Here is a 23,994-nt window from a genome sequence, read left to right on the forward strand (position 1 = left end):
TTACAGGCCTTCACTGCATCTGCACCAGAGATTATCAAGGAGTATTATGACCAGAAAATACACTTTCCAAATCATCTAGCAGTTTCCAAACAGCTCACTTGTCAGGAGAAGCATTATTTCCAGAAAGCACCAAGAGAGACACTAAAACATATATGTACCTTAAAGGCATCTTTTAGGGCCTCCAAAGATGAAACATAATTGTCAGCTTGCAGCCCAATCGATCCAAACTGATGGTAGAAGAGAAAGAAAAACAAGCTGTCCACGATTTCGCTTCGCCTGTAAATACTGTCCTCTGAGCCATCGCAAGTGTTCTCAAGAAGAATAACACATCTGTGTGGTCTTAACATCAGCTATGTCATCAATGCTGCAGTTACTGTACTATGAACTGAAAAATTTTTCACTTAACACTGGCATCAGTAAACATAAGGGAGTAATTTTTAACAAGTCTTGCTATAACTCATTCATCATAAATCACAGCTCATAGGGAACATTTGCAATAAAATGTTTATTAATATACAATTTAACTATTTCTTCTGAATTGTGTATCATATTATACCTTAAAAATTCCTTTAGAGTATGAGTACTCTCAAATGAACTATTCTTTTCCAAGATGATGGTTTTATTACAGTTCTGTTAAGAACAATTGAACACACCTCATTCTGACAGAAGAAAAACAATTATGTGTGAAAGTAAGGGGATTTTTGGTTTGTTTTTCTTAAATATTCATTCCACGCCCTGTTTACACTTGATAAGCAGGTATGGTTTACTCTCTACTGTTAATATAAGCTTAGAAAAAAAGTTGGAGGTCAGTTACCACAAAAACTGTAGACCTCCTTGTGGCTACAGATAATTCAGTGCCTGTAATGATACATACTTATCCCATTCAGTACACTGCACAAAATATGATTGCTGGTGTATAAAGTGACAGTTTGTACCATCAAAAAAAATCCAAGGCAACTCCGATAGACTCTGCAGTGTAAAATACTTAGCAAGTCACAAAAAGGGACAGAAAATTTTACCACACTCTCAGGCAAACACATTTCTTAATCAGCCTGTCAAATACAACATGCTAGTTTGCAAGACACCTTGACCCATATTTGCAGCTGCAAGAAAGAGAAAAAACTGGAGAAAGATTTTAAGTCTAGACCTCTCCCTCTTTTCCACCCATGGCTTCAAGGATAAGATTAATCATACACACAAACACTACATCAAGGCTTGTTGAACTTTCTACCAGGTGCAGCAGGAGGTACGATGAAAGAAAGAATCCAGGACAGGCAGTTCTCCAGCTGACTCAGTGAGAGAGAGGGGGGAGGAGAAAAGCTCTAAGTAAAGTCAGTTGCAAGTTGATTAAATATCATTCTCCCATTTTTTTCCTACATCATTTAGAAACATTTGCACTGTGTGTTGCCATACACAAAGTCATGATGAATGTTTTAAATTGTCAGTCTATTTTACCCTGGTTGGAGTTAATTGTGATTTTAAGGTAAAGAAATAGTAATGAATTTTTAATTCCACCATGTAGCAAGTTACCAAAGATGGGTGTGCTAACAAACACTCCAACTGCCTATTACATCCTTTTGATTATTCAAGGAGTTATCAGAAGCACAAGTTCTCACTTCAGCTGGATGACCCAAGCAGTAAAGTGGTATGATAGGTTAAGAAACTTACAAATTGTGCCTACAAAAACTGTGGATTTTCTTCAGCTGTCTGAAGTCCCAGAGGGTTTTTGACCCAACATAAGCACCCATTCACATCATGTGCATCAGAAACTCCTGTACATGCTCAGCAATCTGGACATCAGCACCCACTCACTACACCCATTCTGCAAAATCTACAAGGGATGCAGAGTAACTCCTAAAAGCACTCCATACACTTCCAGGCCAACTCTACTGAAGTCTGGTTCCCCCAAAATTGTCAAACTTGCTACACATGCAATAACTCTGACAAACTGATTTAAATGTCCTTTAAGTACACTTAACAGTCAAACTAGTTCTTGGCAAATACTTTCAGGCAATTTCACATTAGAGAGTCTTAGGCAAAGCACTGCACTATCAGCATGGTGTGCTGATGATGTCAGACATGTTTTGATCAATCTTTCACGACTCTATCCTCTAATCCACAGTTGCAGTTGATAGCTTTTTCTACTACAGCTTGGATAAGGACATTCTCAAATTCAACATTAAAATAACTTCTCTGCTAGGTGGATGTGTTATTTAGTGCATTTGGTTTATGTGGCAAGGTTTTGGTAGGTGGGGACAGGGCAATAAAGGTGGTGGCTCCTCTGAGAAGACACCAGAAGCTGCCTCCATGTAGGAGAGACTCAACTCTGATTCCACAAAGGACCCAATACATTTGGCAACTTCTTTTTTTAGTTTCAGTGGCTGGAATTTGGTTTTGATCTTGGGAGTAATTTTTTAAAATAAATTTACAATTCCATTTATCATTTAATTCACCATTCATTCAACTTTATCATGAAAGTTATAACTTTTATTGATTAAATAAAGTTTTTCAGGTATGTTTCTCACAATCCCTTTTACCGTAACAATTAGTAAATGCTATTCACTAAGAAACAGAAGAAAATGCACATGTGAAAGGCTAGTGAGAATACCCAGAAGGTCGCAGGTTGTCCCCTCAGACTTCTCTTAGGCAACCTGCAACATCTCAGTGGTATCACAAGCTGAAAGCAACAATAGAGCTCAGCTGCCGCAGTGGTGCCCTGTGACCTGTTCAGTCCAGGCTGGGTCATAACATGATTACAGAGATAGGAATCCAGCTTATTCATCAGCCCTCAAAGAACAATCCTCCTATCAATCGTGCAGAGTAACCTTGGTACAGGCTCCTGGACTTAAGCTGAAACCTGGTAGCTTCCTACACAAACCACGTAGATGTTTCATTACTGTTGTCACAATACTCCGACCTTCCGTGCAAGTTCCTTTCTCTATTTCAGTTTCTCTTAATCTGATCAGTAAACACCCGTGACACCTGGCTGTAGTACCAGATCACCATTTCAGACAGAAGTTTACAATGTGAGGAGTGGAGAGATCTAAATGTATTGAGACTGGGGAAGAAAAGCAAAAAGCAAGAACCAGACAAATCTATGCAAACTAAAACTAAAGTAACAGTTTCCATTTGCTGTAAGCAATGACTCGCAGTGAATAACTCCTCTTTTTCTTTTTAAACAGTATTTCAGTTTAAATATGACATGAAACGTAAAGGTCCACTAATTTTATGAAGTCATCTCTTAAAACTGAAGTGTTTGCACTAGACTTAAAAACCAAACATTTATTTAAAATTATCTGAAAAACAAACACTGAAATGCTCAGAACATAAACAGGAAGTAAAATTAACATACAATTTACTGTCTATCATAAGAAAAATATAAAAAGCAAGAACAGAGCATGACACCAAGATTGTAATATTTTAAACACTGACTTTATTGACCACATGAGGATAACCTATCCATTCATATGCAACTTTAATATTAACATGGTGTGAAAAAAATTACAGTCCTTTGTAAAAAAAAAAAAAAACAACAAAACAACACTAATACAAAGAAAAAACCCCAAAACTACATTATCTCCATTTTCTCTTGTGTTAAATGTAATCCCACAGAAGTCAGATAACCAGATTTTCTAAAGCCTTGGAGGTTGTCTGGGAAAGGAAACTAAATAAGAAACATTAACAGTTACAGGAGGAAGTATGAAACAGTACGACTGCAGTTTGCAAAGGAAACTAAAAAAAGCAAAGTAAACTTGACCTGGCACAGAACTACTCCCTAATGAACATCAAAGATCCCAAAAAATCCTACACTCTGCATACCTTCAGGCCTCAAACAAATTCCCAGTTAAATCTAATGATACATTTTGCCATCTTGCAAAGAAAAAAAGAAACTGGATGAGGAAACCCATATGCTGAAGATAACATGAAAGACCATTCCTCCACCCTGCCTGAAGAACTTCATTTCCCTTTTCATCCCTTTTTCTTTTCACAGAACTTTATCATTTTGCCTTCCCAGTACAATCCCAGTTGTGAGACAGATGCCTTTTTGGTATTTTTTTCACACTTAAAAACTGGCAGCCAAAACATCTAGCTAGTAAACAAATATTCTCCTAAAAAGGAACCACAAATGGCCAATCAACAGGAATAAAAGCAAGGAGAGTCAGGCAATTCATTCTTCAGCAGCAAGAGCCAAGAAGTAGCCATTGCTATGGCACAGTCCAGTGCTGCTCACTCTCTGTTCCAGGCACACAAGCCTATTGAGAAAAGCAGGCTGAGGAGGAAGGGTGGTAGCAAACACCACTCCTGCTGCACATGCAACTATCCCCAGTAAAAGGAGAGTTGTGTAACCCCAGTGGCTCACCTGCCCTTTGATATAAGGACATGTACTGAAACAAAAGAACCAAGAAACTGCTTGGTTAACAAGTTAGGCTTAGAGGACTTAAACCCTTTACTGCTCCCATGCTAGACAGGTGATTGTAGTGGTTTGGTCTAAAATACTCATTACTGTTTATCTTCTGTGAGATAAGAATTAGGAGAAATGCAAAGCAGGCACCAAACCTGAAAGAATATAAAGAAGTTTATTAACAGACCTAAAAGAAGGAAAAAAATTATACCACCTTCAGAACTCTCCTCCTCCCCCCACCTTCCTCCCTTCTCCCACTGACAATGTAAAAAGACAACCCTTAAGATGTTCAGTCTGTTTACCACTTCCATAATAACCTTGTTCAGTCCATTTAGAAAGAGAAGTCTCTTCTTGCTTGTGCTATGAAAACAGTATCACAACGAGACAGCTGCCCACTTCCAAATATTGTTCAGTCCATTTAGGAAGAGGAGTCTCTCTGCTCGGGATGTGAGTCCCTTCCCCTGACTTGCAGCTTTTCCCGCAACTGCTTTCGAGGGTCCACTCTTGAAAGTTTTTTGGGGTACAATTTTAAGGTTGAGCCATTCAGAAACAAAAAACCAGAGGCCCTTCTCCTTCCCTAGGAGCAAAGGGTCTTCCTCATCTTCATCGCTAGGACTATCTCTGGGAGCATCTCTAGGAACTGAGGTTTTCTCCTTTCCCATTTGGAGCAAAAGTCCTCATCTGGTTCATCTCTCCCTGTCCAAACTTCTCATGAAATTATAGCTGCGTCAGCATCTGCCTATTGCTTATGAGTTGAACACTCCACCCCCCATATCTTCATGAAATTACAACAGGATACTCTGATATATCATAGCTTCACAACAGAATTTCAGCTTTTAAGCATCGCCTCTCTCTCTTCCCTCAGGTTTTCAGCTCTTCACAGCAATAAAAGGGTTAATCTCACCTCGGCTTTGCAGCTTTGCAGCTGGAATGTTAAATTTTTCTTATCACAGTGGAGGGGGGGGGGGTTCCGAGCCGCTCCAGCTGCCCACGGTAAGGCAGTGGGGGGGGGTTCCACAGCTGGAACAGGTCCATCGACTCCAGGACGGCCATGGCCTGGCCCCCACACGGGGTCCGCAGCCACCTGTGCCAGCACTGGAAAAGAGAGAGAGCTTGGGGGGGGAGTTTGTCTATTCTTAAGTGTGGATCACAGAGGCGGTCACAACTTTAAGTGGCTTAAAGAATTGTCCATATTCAAACTGGCCAGCTGATAGGTTCTATCAGGTCCCAGAGGAAATTGTAAGCACCCCTTAGCAAGGACATCCCTTCCGGGACTAGGCTTGCTAACCTATGACAGTGATCAAAAGAAAGCCATGAGAAAACCAAGCTAAAAGGCAACACAAAAAAAACCCAAAGTTATCCTTTGCTTTGGCCAATAGTGTAACTAAAAGCAACTACCCACACATTTTTAAATCCCGAACTGATCCTATACACTTGAAGACTGGTAATCCTACCTTTCTGCCTGACCAGCCCCATTCAGGAGTGGGGCAGAGAAGGGACATTGTTCCTGTGGAGAGGAAGAACTTCCCGTCAGCAGTGCCACCTGCACAACCAGGTCACAACTTCTCTTGCAGCACATGCAAGAAAGTTTCCATTTCCTGTGCAGGCACTTGGTGTGGTTAATGCAGCTCCAGCTGCACCAAGCACAGGCTCTGCCCCACAGCAATGCACTGACACAGCAATGCACTGACCTAAGGACAGGAGAAAAAGGGGCCAAAATAAAAAACAAGGATAACATGTAAAGAAAAAACATTTTTAATTTAACTCATTTAACTAAGCAAGAGAAAAAATTGTAACACTGTGAACCTTACCCCTGATTCTGCTAAATTAATTAGCCCAGTTTTGAGTACTTGTTCATGTTTTTGAAGTAAGCATCTGCCCAATTCTCAGATGACAACTTCAGACCAGAATATTCTACTGTTTGTTGACCCATAGAAGCTCTGTCTAATTTTCCACACCGAAAGAAGTCTCCTGACATTTTGAACATCACCTCAATGGAAAAGGACAATGCATGGAAAATATGTTCACCAATCCCACCTGCTAGAGGGGGTCAGTACCTCTTCTAGTTAAAAAAAAAAAAAGAAATTTAGATGCGGGTGTATTCAGTGTACTTCTAAGTTAAAATTCTTCCATAAGCATTACAGTCTTGCATATGTTTTTAGCAAAGATCAGCTGGCTAAAAGGTCTTTTTCTTGAAATCGTACAAACATTTGCATTATTAACCTAAGCTTATTTGAAAACACATAAACTTTTTGAAAGTACATTAAAATTATGTTTAATGTGAGATGGTCTCCTGGTGAAACACTATAAATACTTACTTGCACTAAATTAGCACTCACATAGAATTCTCAATATTACAGTTTTTCAACAAGGTATGTTGGAGATCTTCTCCCATTCTTCCTGATACACAACTTCAGATGTTTTATTACAATGTTTTAAGTAATTGCACCTAAGAAAACGAATGGCTGTCATTTAAAAACCAGATCTTTTCAGAAAGCCCACAATGACAAAAGAGCCTGTAAAAGAGATACTAAAAGAAGACATCCTCCAAAAAGATGAAGTCATGCGCAAATCAGAAAATCATAGGAGCACTCTGCAAATGAAATGTAAATATCAGAAATCACGAGATTTGCAGTAACAATTTTTCTAAATGCCTACAAACCGGTATATTTTTCAAAAACATCAAAAGCAAAAAACTTGTCTTAATTCTGCTGTGAACTTCCTCTCTCATTCCCATACTTCCAATCAACAAAGAAACTGACAAACTATGGGGAGAGGGAGAACAAAAATAACCCTGAGTTAAAAAAAACCATGAGTTTTGTAAAGAGATACCTCAGGATCCAAGTCATTTAATATACTACACCCATTTTTGGTGGACAAATAGGCTTGTTAGCAACCTATTTGACACAGTCTACCTGAATTTCTGAAAAGATGTACCAATGTTCAAACACAAGGGTGTTTGATTAAAAAGAATAACTGACATGAGACGAGGAGAAGCCATTCTTCCAGAGCAGCAGCTGTTTAGTTTGAAAGGAAATAGGAATAAACTGTCCATTTTGCCATTCAAGAGATGGTATCAGGAATCAGTTCTGCCATCTGTGCAGCTTAGTGCATCCTACACTGTCTAGAAGGGATGCGGCTGGCAAAGTGACAAAGGTCACTGATGACGTAAGATGTTCAAGTAAGAAAAATGAGAATTTTTAGATGTGGAGGGGTCACATAACGTCACAAATTCTAACTGCCCATTAAGAAAGCAGATGAAAAATATATAAAAAGGCATAAAGCAATGCACATAAAAAAAGACTTTTGAAAATTTACATATATAATGTGAGTCTGTGAATCACCCACGACCATGGTAGACAAAATACACACTGCAGTTTTAAGAGTTTTCTTGAACTATGCCTTGAATATTCAGGAGCTACCAGGATATCAAACCACTGAGGATAGGATAAGAGCAGCACAAAGGACATGATTATACAAAGCTGGAAGTTCATAGTACATCTGCATTTTGTTCTTTGTATCTCAAGAAGTTAAAAGAGGGATATAAGAAGGCAACTAGGTTGACCTCAACTACAGAAATGCTTTCTAGGGGGGTGGGATTAAACATGTGTATGCTAATGTGCTAATATGCTAATGTCCTTCAAGCTCAAAAATAAGTGACTGATGTAAAGCAAGAGAAGTCCACAATCTGTAAGGAACAGAGGAAATAAACAGAGAAAGATTAATTTTTTTCTCAGGCTACTAAAATGCCAAATTAAATCATATGGATGAAAGTTTAATTAAAAAGTCTGCTTTTTATCTTAAAGAACACTTAGGTAAGATGTGAAATTTATGTTTTCATAGAAGCTAACAAATTCTAATTAATGAGAGGGAGACTCAAGTCATGTCTGTGTTTAATAGCTTATCATCTTCAGCTCAGAAAATTTCTGAGCAACAAATTGTTGAAATAGTATCATGGTAAGTTTTCCTGCTAATGTTCTCCCCAAGACAGAGGCTATTGATCCGTGATTGTTAAAGAGTAGGATACAGACTTAGGGGAACTTGTGGTTTGACTCAATGTAGTGCTAGTTTCTGGTGGAAAATTTGACAACCTAAAAAATTTTTGAGAGTATCTTGAGCAAGTAAACTTCTTACTGTTTCAACCATATCACACAATTCAACAACACTTCTCAGCCCACAATGTGTGTTTCAATTCCTAACCATTCACTTTTCTCATGCTCATGGTCACATAAGCCAGGGAGTCTGAGAAGCTTTATGTCAATGCAGCTACAAAAATGGATAACAGGATAGAATTAGTACTAGGATAACTAGGATAGACCTAGTACAATTTAGGGGAACATACACTGTCTTTGAGAACAAACTACCCACAGAAACAAAATCTATCAAGTTCTGAAGAATAACTTTATTTCTGCAAACTAAAAGCAGCTTTAACTGAAAGGGTTGTTATCTAAGTCTTCTGGAGATCTTGCTACAAGCACTGATGCATTTAAGAGCCATCCACACGGACTTGATATCAGTCAACTTTAGGCCCTTCAAGAAGGGACAAGATACAAGGTAAAACAGAAGGATGGAAAGCTGGGTGGAAAGTACCATCCAGATGCTCTGCTCAAAGTCTGAGCAGAAGTTCATATAACTTCTTTATAAAATACTGCTCGAGTTTAATATTGCTGCAGTTTTTAAACATTACTTTCTCTTTCCTCAGGCAAAATTAAAGTTTTCTGACTCTAACATTCTGGAGCAATAACATGATGCTTCAACTCATTAAGTACTAAACTGTACCTGGTCCCCAGCAGATCCTGGAACATGATCATAGACTTTCATTATCTACCTTTGGCTTTATACTTCATCACATGCTCATGCAATTTTTTGGAAAGCAACATCCAAGGCAGCACAACACATTACACCCATATATCATATGTGCTTCAGGAGCACATCTGTTATTCTTCTGTATGCATTTTCATTTTTCTAGACAAACTATCTTTTCAACCAACATATTGTTGTATTCCATTTAATTCTATTATCAAGAAAACGAAAGAAAAAATGCTTTTAAAACTTCACACAAAGTATGAAGTAGGGCTTCTTCAAACTCAGTTAAAAGCTTCCTAAGAATGTTCAAAATTGGTCTAAAGATTAATTCACAAAATCAAAGCCCAAGACAAACAAACCCATTGATTACTGGAAGCCTGTTTGAGACTACAATGCAGTCAAATAAACCAAAGCTCATGAACCTGAACTGGTTGAAGATATTCTTGCTCACTAGTGGGATGCTGGAACTAGATGCCTTTGAAGATCCCTTCCAATTCAGACCATTCTATGTTTCTATACCACCCTAAACTTACCAACTGTCTCTAAGTTTCAGGAGAGAAGTGACATGCCTGCGTCAACTCTTATTCTTTATACATCTGCTTGATTCAAATTAAATGCCCGTATTGCTGAAGAAAGAGCACATGCTGCATGTGCCTTGCTTAGTGGGCAAGAAACCACAGCACAGACACAGAAAAGCAGCAGCTCCATTCAGTTTTATACTGAGGTGCGTGTACATTTTTTGTATTGATGTGTTTGAATACACCTGACACAGAGGGTAAAACGTAAGGTTAGTACAGAACACAGAAGCCCAGTTGCAGGTTCCTTTCACATCTTAATTGTTACTGCATGTACAACACATCCCTAAATGATCATCTGTCTCTACAGACTTTCATTTTAATTTATCCCAGCCCATCTTCCCAAAGGCTGAGTGGTTCTCAATGAACTGCTTTTTAAAGCATTTTCAGTCTACTTTCATTATAGACTTCTAGGCTTGCATATTTTTCCTTCTTGTTAAAACTACACGCTATTCAAATTCTGCACTGAAAACAGAAATATTAAGTTTTCTTTTGCCATTTTTTGAAAGTCTACTATAACCTCAAAATTTTGCAATATGAATTCATTTACCTGGGGCCCTGGCAAAAACAGTAAGATAACCTATCAAAGATCTTCCATTAAGGTTAAATGTCCAGTACACCAGCATTTTGTAAAGTTTTCTACAGTCAATTAATACATTCAATTGCCTTCAGGTGGAGACCTCAGTATTCTCTTCATTCAGCTAGGCTATTCAACTCCAAGGCAAGTTTTTAGAAATTAAGAAATCCCAATTACTGGTCATGTGGAAAACACGCTACATGATTTTTTGAATACCTCAGACAAATTCATTAACTGGACAGGGACAAAGCCACTTCTCTAGCATTCAGCTGACCAAGAGATATCAATTTCTTTTTCCTGCAATTGCTTTTCACAGACAGGAAACAACACTAAGACGACTTTCAGCATTTATAAGCAATAGTTAAAAATTCACACTACCAAACCCTACTAGTTTATACATTTAACTCATCTAGAGCTGTTTTGAGAGTGGTCCAATCTTTATTTAAAAATTCTCAGTTGTGGTCAAGCTTTAACTTCATTAGTAAATTCTTCCAGCAGAAGCCCCATAAACTCCCCAAATGGTGGAATTATTCAGCAGGTTGGTAGTCCAGTCCATAATGACTGGGAAGTCCTTCAAGCACTGCACTTCACTCGCTGAAGTTCAGGAATCACAAACATGTAGGGTGTTTCTTGGACCGAATAACATTCACTACAGGTGCATCTACTTACTTTTAAAGCCTCAGGCCAAGCTCCAGCTCTACTTAATGCTGCTTTATGAACAAAGTTCAGGTTTTCTTCCTCTACCACAAGATTATATAGGTTTGTTTCAAATTAGAGAGTCATATAGCAACTTGATGAGAGAAAGATACTCCAAAATGTCCTGTTGAGTAAGTCTAAATCACAGCCTTCTGGTTTAACTTTTGGCACACGGACAAAGGGCCAGGTGCATGTTTACAATGGGAAAAATCACTCTATCAGAGAAGAGGCATCCATCCAGATTATCTTTGTACACATTGTACATGTGCTTTCAACATACTACAACTATGAGCAAAATGTCATCACTCCACCCAGTAACTTCCCACTACAGTTTGAGTCATGAACCAATCAATGATTTCATACTAATCCCCAAGTCTGTCATTGTTTCCCAGGTTTATAATATGAACTATGCTCTGCACCAGCTACATCACATTAACTCCTCATTTCCCTTTGCTTTTCTCACAGAGAACACACAGACTGTTTCAAAGAAACAGTTGTATTGCTATAAGAACAATCACACTATACCATGCTCACTGCAAGACAAATGAGACAGTAATAACTACTTGTCAATTTTATTGATGAGTTATCTAATGGCATACACTCATCTGGACCCAATGAAGTTGCATCATTACTTGTAGGAATAAGTCAGGAAGCAATAGAGATTATGACAGAAAAAAATAAGGCAGGACAGCTCTTTATTGTTACCTTCAAAAGGCAGCAATAGAGAACAAAAAGTAAATCAAATCCAATTGAAAAGGAATACACAGAAAGGGAGAAAATTGCTTTGCATGCAACCAGGTTTGGCCTTGACACAAACATTAAAGCTATGGAAAAATACCCAAGATTTTGTAAGATTCAAAGAGACATGAATTGCTTTCATATTTACAATATGCACAATATTCACTGACTCATTTTAAAGGAAGATGCTTTGCTGCAACTTGTTGCCTAATTAAATAGGATGAGAAAAACAGGAAGCTGTACTAAACTACACGAGTTCAGCAAATAGACCAGGCTTTGCTGAAGTAAAGCAACACCATTTATCTGTTTTAACCACAGACAAAAACATTTTTGAAGAACCTGTCCTAGGCATGGTGGAAAAAAGAAAGCAAGGAAGCATATGGAGCACTTCAAATGAAATGGGGAGACAGGGAAGGGCAGGAAGTGAATCTAAGGGTTTAAGTCAGCAGCAAAGGGCTTCATTAAACCTGCAAAGTGTCAGCAAAGAAAAAATTGCATTTCTTCTCATGTTTTCTCTGCCAGTTTAAACAAGGTCTCCTTCCAAGCACTTCCTGTGAAAGCTTGGCAACAAAACTGCCACCAGAGGACTATAAACATTTTTAAAAGGGAAGGTTTATAGAGAACTAGCAACTCTTTTCTTATAACTGTACTAGTAAGCAGACAATATTTGGGCGCTTGGGGTTCTGCAGATGACCCCACCCCAAAAGATTTTACTTCTCTATATGTTTAAATCACATCACCTAAGGAACACCATCATTTTTTCCAAATCTGTGTGCAAACAGTCCCAGTACCATAACACTGAAAAATAATTTAAGCAGGTCTTCACATCAAAGAGTCTCTTCAGGCTTCTTTCATCCCTCACTGAAAGAGGCTAGAGGTGGGAGAAGTAAAACCACAACCAACCAAAAAGGCAACAACAACAAAACAAACAAACAAACAAACAAACAAACAAAAAACCAAACTACCAAAAAACATTCCCTAAAAAATTATACCGTTGCAAGTGCTCCAGCCATGACACTATACTAGAAAACTAAAATATATATATATATATATCCATCAGCCTTACAAAAGACCCACATCTGTATTGTTTTGCCCAAGTAGCTTTTCCCAAATCAAATCATAAAAGCTTAATTTTGGCAAGGCCTCATATGAAGAAAAATTTGCAAAAGAAATCAAAGCATCATTTATAAGATTTGGAAAATGTAGTGTGTTAGACCAGTTTTACAGTAAAAACAAACAGCTTTGTCAAAACTTTTAAGGCAACTTCATTCAACTTTCTCTTTCAAGTTACTTATAACATCGTCTGGTATAAACTCATTGTCTGTTTTAATAAGTTCCAACTTCATGACTAACATGGATAATATATATATTTTTCTAGGATAAGAGATTGGATTAGACAACAGCCATAGTCAGGATATCCCACCTGCATTGTCTTAGCATCATCGCTCTTCATTTAACAATTTTCCCCATAATTTTGACATTTAGTGAGGGAAGAAAAATACAAAGCCAAAACACAACCAACATCATTCTTAGATTTAAGCAACTTCCTTAAATTTCTTAGTTAAAAGTCATCCATTCCCACTGATTTCACAAACACCATCACCATGGTGCATTACATTATTAAGAACAGAGGGATGGACCATCATGGTCCTGCTCACAACATGTCACAGGCTGGCACAATTTGCACAATCTGTTATACTCATCTTGACATCATTCCACTTTATTAAAATTCAACGGTTTCATTAACTGACAATTAACAGTTTTTGAAGGTTGTAAACAGCCACTGTGTCATCATGAACAAAAAAAGTTTGTTTTAACATCACCACTACATTTTTCTAACAGTTGTCTTCATTTCCCTAGTGCACACTGCACAGAACAGCTCAACTACTTTCACTGTGTGGTACTTTCAAGACTATGACACTGACACGTAGCAGTATTAATTAAAATGGTTTGGTTTGTTTTGCATGAGCATTGCATTCACGTAGTTTGATTGTCACGTGTTTTTACATCACCAGCCTTGACTTCTGTAAGGCCTTGGACACGGTCACACAAAACATCCACGTCACTCATTAGAGAGACATGCATTTGATGGATGAGCTATTTGATGGAAAAGGAATTGGCTTGATGACCACAAAGAGTTTGAATCAATGGCTCAACATCCAGAGGCCCCCCTCAGGGGCCCATATTGGGACCAGTACCATTCATTATCTTTATTAATGACATAGACACTGGGATTCAGTGAACTCTCAGTTTGCCAGTGACACCAAGCTGACCAGTGCTGCTGATACACTGGAGGGTTGGGATACCATGCAGAGTGACCTGGACAGGCTGGAGGAGTGGGACCATGTGAACCTCATGCAGTTTATCAGGGTCAAGTCCAAGGTTCTGCACTTGGGTGCAGGCAATCCCCTACATCAAAAGACTGGGGGATGAATGGATTGAGAGCAGCAGTGTTGAGAAGGCCTTGAGGATTCTGGTGGTCAAAAGAAAAAAATCAGACATGAGCCAGTGAGCCAGCAATGTGCAATTGCAGACCAAAAAGCCAACTGTGCCCTTGGCTGCACACAAAAAGTGTGGCCAGCAGGTTGAGGGAGGTGATTCTTCCCCTCTGCTCTGGCAAGGCCCTGCCTGGTGTGCTGTGTCCAGCTCTGGGATCCCCAACATAAGAGGGACATAGAGCTGCTGGAGTGAGTCCAGAGGAGGATCACAAAGATGATCAGATCAGAGGGCTGGAGCCCCTCTCCTATGAAGGCAAACTGAGGGCACGGGGTTGTTCAGTCAGGAGAAGAGAAGGCTCGAGGGAAACCAGTAGTAGCTTCCAGTAATTAAAGCAGGCTACAGCAGAGATGGAAAGAGACTTTTAACAAGAGCATGTAGCCATAAGACAAGGGGCAATGGCTTCAAACTGAAATATAGTAGGTTTAGATTAGCCATTAGGGAAAAATTCCCCATATCCTATGATTTTAGGCAATGAAGTGTTAAAAACTTAACCAAAATAGGATATCTACATCCTAGTGTGGTTTCACAACAAGCCACAACTATCCCAACAAACAAAACCTGCTATATTTTATTCTTTCCTGCCTCCCCCATACCTAGTAAGTTTTTCTGAAGTGCTATGGAAAAGACCAAGTTTTGTATTAAGGATACTTCTTCAGGTGTATTTCCCTCTTCAGTCCAAAATTCTTGCTTTGAGAATCAAAAAAATCAGAAGATAATTTACTTGAAAAGTAAAATATATTACAAGAAGAAAGGAAATTAGTGTAATAAATTCAAGGTTGGAGCTCTAAAATTCAAAATTCAAATCATCTTCCTATGAAAAAAAGTTCATAATAAAAATTAATCCAGTAGAGACATAGTTAAGATGTAATATAGTCATAACTTTACAGAATAAATTAGCTGACTTTTTACAAGTACAGATTAATCGTTTAAAATGATTGTCTAATATTCAGTAACTATTCAAACTATTCCTAAAAATCCTACAAAGCCCCAAATGTGATAAGCTTTTTCAACTACATTTTTGCAGAAGTGTGAGCAGTATCCCATTTCCTCTATTAGAGCAGTCTTTCACTGAAGGAAAAAATATTATCAATTTCGCTTACACCAGTTTTAAATGTGCTGTTTTTCCAAGAATAAGCTCACTGTAAACTTTTACCTGAAAACATAAAAACACATTAATGAAACTAAACAACCACTTTACTCTGCCTTCTCATGTTCTAAAAGATTAAATCATGCAGTCCAAACAATTTTAAGAAGCCTACTTTTACAGTCAAGTGGAGTTTTGAATGTCTCTGAGGACAAGAAGTTTCACATTCTCTCTGGGCATTTGTTCACCAGACTCATGGTTCAAAACAAACAAGTCCCCAAAACAATAATAATAAAGAACCACAAATATGCCCCCTCAAAACTAATCAGAATTTCTGCTTTCTCAGTTTCCTCCCATTACATACATTACATACATTACATACTTGGAGAAAGCAATATGACCTTCCCTTAGTCTCTTGTCTAAGGTTGAGAAGTCCAGTTTTCCTTCACTGAGTGATGTGCCCTCAATCATCTTGGTGATGCTCACCTGGACTTGTGGCAGTCTATAGTTTCTTTGATGTATTGGTGAACCCCAAACATAGTACTTTATATGTGGTTTCACAGTTGCTGACAGAGGAGAAGAATCACTATTTTATCGCCGCTGGCTGCACTTTTACTAACACAGCCCAATATGGGGCTGGCCTTTGTCACTGTGAACCCACACTCAACTCATCCACCTGAATCCAAGAGTCTTCCTTAGAAAACTGTCTTCTAGCCAGCCTGTACTGCTGCACATGGCAACTCCATCCCTGGGGCAGGATTTAACATTTCTCTTCAGTGGGTCACACAAGGCTCCTCCCTGTGTCAGGCCACTTCTCCAGGTCCCACTGAATGGTGACTGCTGCATTGAACAACTTGGTATCGTCCAAATAAACTTATTGAGATCACACTCGAGCCCACCATCCACACAATTAAAAGATACCAAATAGTTCTAGTTCCAAAACTGATTCTGGAAGGCACCAGTGACACTTGCAACCTGCTGCCAGCCGGACTTTGCTTCATTGATCTCCACCCTCTGGGCTCAGCAACCCAGTCCATGTCCCACCCACCCTGCAGATCCCTTACCTGGTCCATTTCTCACCAGCCTGGACAGAAGGCTCCCAGAGCACACCATGTCCAAGGTCTTACAGTCCTACAGACTATTGTTTTACAGGAAGCTACCTCCAACACCATACATGATTTTTAGTTCTTAACCAAGAAAAACCAAGAAATGAAAAGACTCTATTGGCATCGTAAGTTTCTATTTCCTCATCAGAAGGAGTTTTATATTTCTCCTGTTAAGAAATGTAACAAGAAGGATAAAACAAGAAAGGTCAAGAGGTGGCTATTTAAAAGAAAGAAAAAGCATACACTTTCCAGCTTAACCATAGTAACAGCACAACTTCAGGCCTCTCCTTTCACCACTGACTAAAAGAGACAAGGAGGCCACGTGCAGCCACATGCACATTTATGTGTATAAAGGGGCAAATGGGATCCTTACAACATTTTGTTGCTTTTTTCACAGGAGCATTAAAGGAAATGTTTTCCATAATCACCACAATCAAGTCCACTGTATTCCAAAATCTCACTTGTCACAATGTTTATACAAAACCTCAGCATTAGCCCACTGATAGCAATATTTACAACCCATTATATATAGATATAGATAAATAATACAGATCAACACTCTCTCTTTGGAAATATAACTGTTGCACATCTCAGCAGGGAGTGGACTTCCAGCTGCACTCCTTCAGGAAAGGAAACTCATGCTATTATCTCAGGGGTTTTCCTTCGTACTCACCAATAAACTTTAGGCCCCTTGGCCAGTATCAAACAAACCTGGCAGAACAGTCTCTAAGAGAAGTAGCAAAATATGCTACTAACTGGACTCTGAAAAGTTTCCCACGAGATATAATAACGATATTGGTTGAGAGCCCTTTTTTTAGAACATGCTTATATTGCCTACCTTTGCACTTGAAACAATACTGATAATTAGCATTCTAGGCTTGAATCTGCCTAACGGTTTTATTGCAAGGCACTACTCAATTCAAAATAAGATATTATGATCTTTCTTACAATTATCCTCTATAAATTTGCTTCACATCTGCTGTTTAAAATTATTAAGAACCATCTTCATCCATATTGTTACAAATAACGAAGATAGTTATGAAAATTAAGTTTTACTCTTTGTAGTAAGAAAAATACTGGAAATTAAATCAACCAATCTCATTCTGTTCTGAATCATTCACGTGCAGTCCTTCAGTGACACCATGCTGAAATACAAACATGGCTTTGTGGATCATTTCCCCCTCTCTGTTTTCTTCAAAGTACTTTTTTATTGCTTTCTAACTACGGAAGGTGTCTCTACAGGACTCAAATCTAAACATTAAACCCAACTCTAAGTCATCTCACTTTAAGTGTCTCCCCTCAGTCGGGGCCCAGTTCCCATGACTACATGGTACACACTCTGTCAGGGTTTATCTGCACAGCATACTGAACAGAGTGCACCAAAGAGCACTTTCACAGCTTCCTAACTGATGAGTAAACATGAAGAGGCCTGTTGGGAGTTCAAAACAAGAAACAGTACTTCTCAAAAAAACATATGAACTACCAAATGCAGTAAGTACTTTCAAAAATATGCCTAAAATGAACACAAATTCTCAAAAGGCAAAGCTAATTCATCTGCCATGACTGAAACTTTGAGCTACCAGTGAGTGTTTCTTTTTTTCCTCACATCAGTCACATTTAAGTAAAAGGAGATTGCCTGCTTATTACAGCTGAATGCTTTTGACTACTTTCAAACGAAGGGTAAAGCTGATTACACACTAAATGAATAAATACTGTAGCATGCAAATATAAAAGCATCCTCAGATGCATTTTTGCTAGACAGCTATTGTAAATACAAGACACTGCTGTCAACTCCTCCTGTATCACATTTTCAGTATTGTGATCATGAGTCACCCATGTGCTGTCACTGTGGCCTCTGTATTTCAGAATGCTCACGTGCCCATCTTTACATCTCTGTTGCAATTTGCCATTCAATGAAAAAGCAGCAACAATTATTCTGAGTCTTATTTACTACACAAATAAACTTCTCATCTGTTATTTTTAGGATGGTTTGCTATCAAAAGCATATTTCTTCAAAAACTGAAGATTGCTCGTGGTCTGTTACGTAAAAAAAACCAGCTCTGAAGTACAAAGCTCTCTATGATGCAAGACTGCTTCTAACTGCCATAAGTAACAGGTTACAAGGTTAGGAAAAGCTGGGTTTAGGTCTAGTGCTGCTGGAGTTGCCTGGATTCACCGCCTAAAAATAAAAATATCTTTTAATTAAAAAAATTAAGAAATACAAAGAATAGGATGTTACAATTTATTTGTTGCAATTATATAAAAGTGATGCTTCAAGAGAAACTAAGTGATAGATATTTTTCTATTATTTCTTTCTCTTGAGATACACACACACACACAAAATAGATCCTACCCATTATCACAGCCCAGGCTAATGAACAAAGTCTGTGCGTAATACCAACAAAAGCTGGTTCAGAATGGAAATCCTCCAGTTCTCGTGCATGGTTTCACCTGCCTCCCTTGATAGAATACTTTGTCACTGGAAAAGGATCTTGTGGTGGAAAAGTGTATGAAATCACCACAGAGGATCTGATGTTATAGCAGTTTCAGTGCTACACAATTTCAACAAAATTATAAGGAGGAAAAATGCTGTCCCCTCGCCCTCATGCCAAAAGTCCTTCCTCACAGTAGAATAAGAAAAATATGCATAAATTGTAGCCCAAAGGGAAAGCTACATGTGGGAAACTGTGAAAATTATTCAAACACAACACATTTTGAAAGAAAATTTTTTAAAAAGGCAAAATAAAAAAAGTAACAACCCCATGCTTTACCCTTTCCCATCTCTAATCTTAAGAGATGTATTCACGACATGACAAAGAACATGAGAAATCATCTCCTTTCAAGCTATGTTAGATTACACCAGACTTGCACTGAGAACAACAAAATGTGTATGAGACTGAGAGGGAGACAGACAGTCATTCTTTCACTGATGTATATGCACACATCTGTTATAGGACCAGCCTAGACTGACAGACTGCTGTGCTCAGGCAGATCAGCACAGTGAGAAATAAAATGAACAACAATCATTGCAGGAATAGTGGTTTGCTTTGTTTTTTCTAAATTAAAAACCAAAACATAAAAAAAACCCAAAAAACCCTGAAAGCAAAACACAAACATATCTGCAGCCAGTTGAATTGTCAGAAAGCACATTTTGAGTTTTCAGCTTCTCATTCAAGAGCAAAAGAAAGAAAGAAGTAACATGAATCATTAAAGATGTTCAAATATTACAGAAATGCAACAGTAAAACAGGAATTAAACAGCAAAATCAGCATCAGACACAAGTGAAGCTATTCTTTATTTTATCATCAGCTTCTAGCTGTCCATTCATATCTACCAGCCTAAGAAGAATTTAAATATTTAAGCTTAACCTCTGTCTCCCGCCAGCCCCGTACAACATCTGCTACTTTAGGAGAAAGATTCAGAACTGCCTGGTCATGATAACTGAGCTATCCCTTGAGTGCAAACATGTCCTTTCAGCTGGAGCTGGGACACAGCAGAATGATAATCAAGACAGTCTTGTGGTGATCCCACATGTGTACTACTTATTCTCAGAATAGATGTCATCATTCTCTAAAAATTCCAACTAGCTCACAAAGCAATATTAACTCAATGATTAAAATCAACTTTTCAAAATCTATTTGAGTAACACAAATCATGGAGCTTCTGTGGATATAAAAGCATGTCTGGTCAGAACAAAGCAGAGGCTGCATTTTAAGAGACCATACCAGTAATCTGTCTATATTTATCATTTGGGCTTTTTCTTTAAAAAAGTAATTGACCACCCATTTACATATGCAATAATTCCCTCTTCATATGATCATTATAAATTCATATAATTGTTTGGGTCAGAAGGGACCTTAAAGATCACCTAGTTCCACCCCCTGCCATGGGCAGGGAGACCTTCCACTAGACCAGGTTGCTCAAGGTCCCACCCACACTGGCCTTGAACACGTCCAGTGCTGGGGCATCCACAGCTTCTCTGGGCAGACTGTTCCAGTGCCTCACCACTCTCACAGTAAAGAATTTCTTCCCTGTATCTAATTTAGTTTAAAGCCATTCCCCCTTGTCCTAACACTTCATGTCCTTGTAAAATGTCCCTCTCCAACTCTCTTGTAACCACCTTTAGGCCCTGGGAGGCTGCTCTAAGGTCTCCCCAGAGCCTTGGTCTTCTACAAGCTGAAGAACTCCAACTCTCTCAGCCTTTCTAAAGAGTAAAGGTGTTGCATATAAAAAACATCTCTGACCTGCCTGCAGAAATATGTTAAAAATATCTTTTTTGCATGAATGTAAGAAGAGGAAATCTGAAGAAATCAACAGAAAGGAGTACAGATTGCAAATTCTCTCATATATATAATGGTTGTTTCTCCCTTTATGAATTTGAGAAAAAGCCCTATTATTTTAGCAACAGAATGAACCGTAAAATGTGTGTCTATTTGAGGCAATTACATAACACTCATGCTTTAAAAAAAAACATTATAAAACAATCTTGTAGTTTTTGGTAATTATTGTTAAAGATGCCTAAGCCTAGCTAAAAATATGGCAGGGTCCTTTTTTTGAATCTGGTGTGACTGGATGACAAAAATCTAAGTTTGGTCTCTTAAAAGGAAAAAAAACTTGCAAATCTTCCCAAGTTTCAGTAGCTTAAACAATGTAGCATGAAACCTTCCAATTCAGTTAACTGCTACAGAGTAGCATGTTCTTGCTACCATCTTTGATAATATTACAACAGATTTAAATAAAGGTTGGGTGGAGGTCGGTTTTGGTTTTGCCTTTTTTTTTTTTAATAAGTCAAGAACAGAGAAGTCCTTTGGAGAAGAACTTCCACGGTCCTCATTTTGTGAGGTATGCCTTCGTGTTTTGTTGGGCCTTCCACCAAAAACTTATTGAATGCAAACTCATCAGAATCAGTAAACATGTCTGCTCTGATTTTTTAGTTGAAACTTGTCCCAAAATTGCATCTAACTGGATCCAAAGTCTTCTCTGAAAATGATTTTAATTATAATAAGAAAAGAGTCATAACTAGGAGATAACAGATAGCAATTCACCCAGCTGAACAGACTGCCCTCCTACTGATGGACAAGCAAGTAAGAAAATTAGCAAATGAGTTCATCACCTCTTATTATTTCAGAAGACTTGTTAGTTGTGATGAAGGAACAGTAAGTTCACAATTTTGTAATAACTTCAGGGAACCAGAGAGATGCACATAAAACTATTTCATTTTTATGACGATGTGTTTCTGAGCTAACCACTGATCTGAGCTACAGTAAGAATCACACTGGACTGAGAGACTGGGAAACAGAGCTAACTTTTGTTAAATCTGTTTAATTTCCCTTCCATTTCTGTTCAGAAAATAGTTCCAGTTTGCAACCTTGCCTAGAATAAAGAAAATAATTAGTTAATCCACAAGCTAGCTTATAGTCACTGAGGTAGGTGCAGGTTGTGCTGAATTAAATTAGCTGTAAAATAACAACCTAAGATACTTCAGGCAGCAGCGCCATAACAGCGCGGAGCCTGACACTGCCGGCAAGAGCCCAGAGAGAGCTCCAACCCAGATGCAACATTCAGTTAAAAATCAAACAGCTCTAAGGATGGAATCGTCCCCTTTGCCTTAACACAGCAGGCTCAACGCTGAAGTTCAGGAGCTGCTTGAGGAGTTCTTTGGTTATCCATGACAAACCAACAACAGCGGCAGGAGCTACAGCACCCTCACTTCAACCATTCATTTTCAACCCCCTGTTTCACAGGACCCACTGCCTTAGGTAAGCAGGTGTACAGAAACCAACCGAGCTTGAAAGCAGCAGTAGCAAAACTGTGTCTTCACTGTAATTGTAGCTTGCATACACAAAGACTCCAAAAGAGCCTTTTGCTAGCCACATCCTGACTGTCTGCATGTCCCCATGCAAATTAATAACTATAAATTTGGGAGAGTTGCAGATTTTTTCCACACATAACAGTAGACCTTGTTTATATCTTGTTTCCCACAAAATAAAGCCTTTTTATATTTACAGATAATAAAAAAATAATGCAAAACAAGTCAAGTTTAAACTGCAATCAGTTTAAATAGGGCATATAAAACAATTATACAAACAAAAGAAATTCAAAGAAGAGCAACACAAGCACCAGAAGTACCCTCTATTCTTTATTCCTCTGATTTATTGCTGTCAAATCTGACATAAAAACTTTTAAAATATGCACAGTCCACACAAATAGAGCAGAACACTCTGTATTTATCTTCTGTATTTTGTTTCTCTTTGGACAGGCATTATCACATTCAGCCTGCACTGATGTATCTCCCAAACCATGAAAGCATTACACTGTATTCTTACCCTAGAAGTCACCAGTGATGCCAAAATATATATTTTTATTTAACTCTATGCACGCTGTCAACTGTACTAATAAGCGTATCAATGGCTGTACCTATTCCACACAGTTAAGACCAGGGGGCAGCAATTCTGTCAAACACTAACCTAACAGGTTGATTTCTGACAAATCTATCAGTGGCCATGGCTTAGTTACAAGAGAAAAGAAAAACCAAAACAGTGGCAGGTATGGAAAAGTTACAGATATTAATCTAGGTCACATAATAAAAATAAAATACATTATTTTAAATGTGAACCTACAATCACTCTAGTCAGTTGCTGCAGACAATAGCACTGTTACAATTTTGAACATAGTTTTTCTGCTACAACTTTAGCTGATCTGAATCCTAAGGAATTATATTTTCCATACCTAAGAGTATCAGACAAGCACCATAATTAAATAATTAATACTCTTTCCTTGCATACCAAATGTTTTGCTCATGCCAACACGTTCAGCAGAACTAAAAGTCTCTATTAAATCCATCTCCTAGATACGCACTGGCTCCTGAAGAACCGACAAATACTTGATGAACTAAGTGTATAATCCAAAGCAACAACTAACTGCAACCTATGCAACAACAGCAAAAATCTATCTTCTTCCAGCATCATTATGCTTGTACCTTCAAGCAAGCACAGGGCAAGAGAAGAGCTGTACACTGTCTTGGTTTAAAGTCATTTGAAAGACATTTCTTCATAACCACTGACCTAGTCCATTGGAAATCACTCTGAAACCTCAAATAGGAAGCAGTGGACTGATATCCCTAGGAAACCAGCTCTGGAAGTTTACCCATTTTCACGCTCCTATTTCTTGACAGCAGAGCAGGGTGAACATTTAAATGACGCTCACAAGCATGAAAAAACCCCAGCACTGAGGCTTCAACGTTGAGATGCTGAGACTGTATAATCTCTTCTGCTACACTATTTTGCTCCTCTCCTTCCACCAATTTTGTTTTCATATTATTTCCCTCACTCCACATTCATCCCTTCATCCTTACCTCATTTCTTAAACCAAGTCTTCCTTGGCAGATTTCTGCAGTCAGAGTTCTGCGCTTACTTGATGTAATGACTGGCTGGGGAAAACCTCTACTGACGCTCCCAAACAAAACTCACCCTTCATCTTCCCTCTAAAAATCCTAACATTCACACATTTTT

The 23,994-nt window shown here is 38.4% G+C and overlaps 1 protein-coding gene across 1 annotated transcript in view; it reads right to left on the bottom strand.

Annotated features, from left to right (window-relative positions):
- The window catches only part of ASAP1 (ArfGAP with SH3 domain, ankyrin repeat and PH domain 1), a 148,742-nt gene that overhangs the window by 94,340 nt on the left and 30,408 nt on the right, over positions 1-23,994 (bottom strand).

The sequence above is a fragment of the Aphelocoma coerulescens genome, chromosome 2 (genome assembly GCF_041296385.1).
Source record: "Aphelocoma coerulescens isolate FSJ_1873_10779 chromosome 2, UR_Acoe_1.0, whole genome shotgun sequence".
NCBI lineage: Eukaryota > Metazoa > Chordata > Aves > Passeriformes > Corvidae > Aphelocoma > Aphelocoma coerulescens.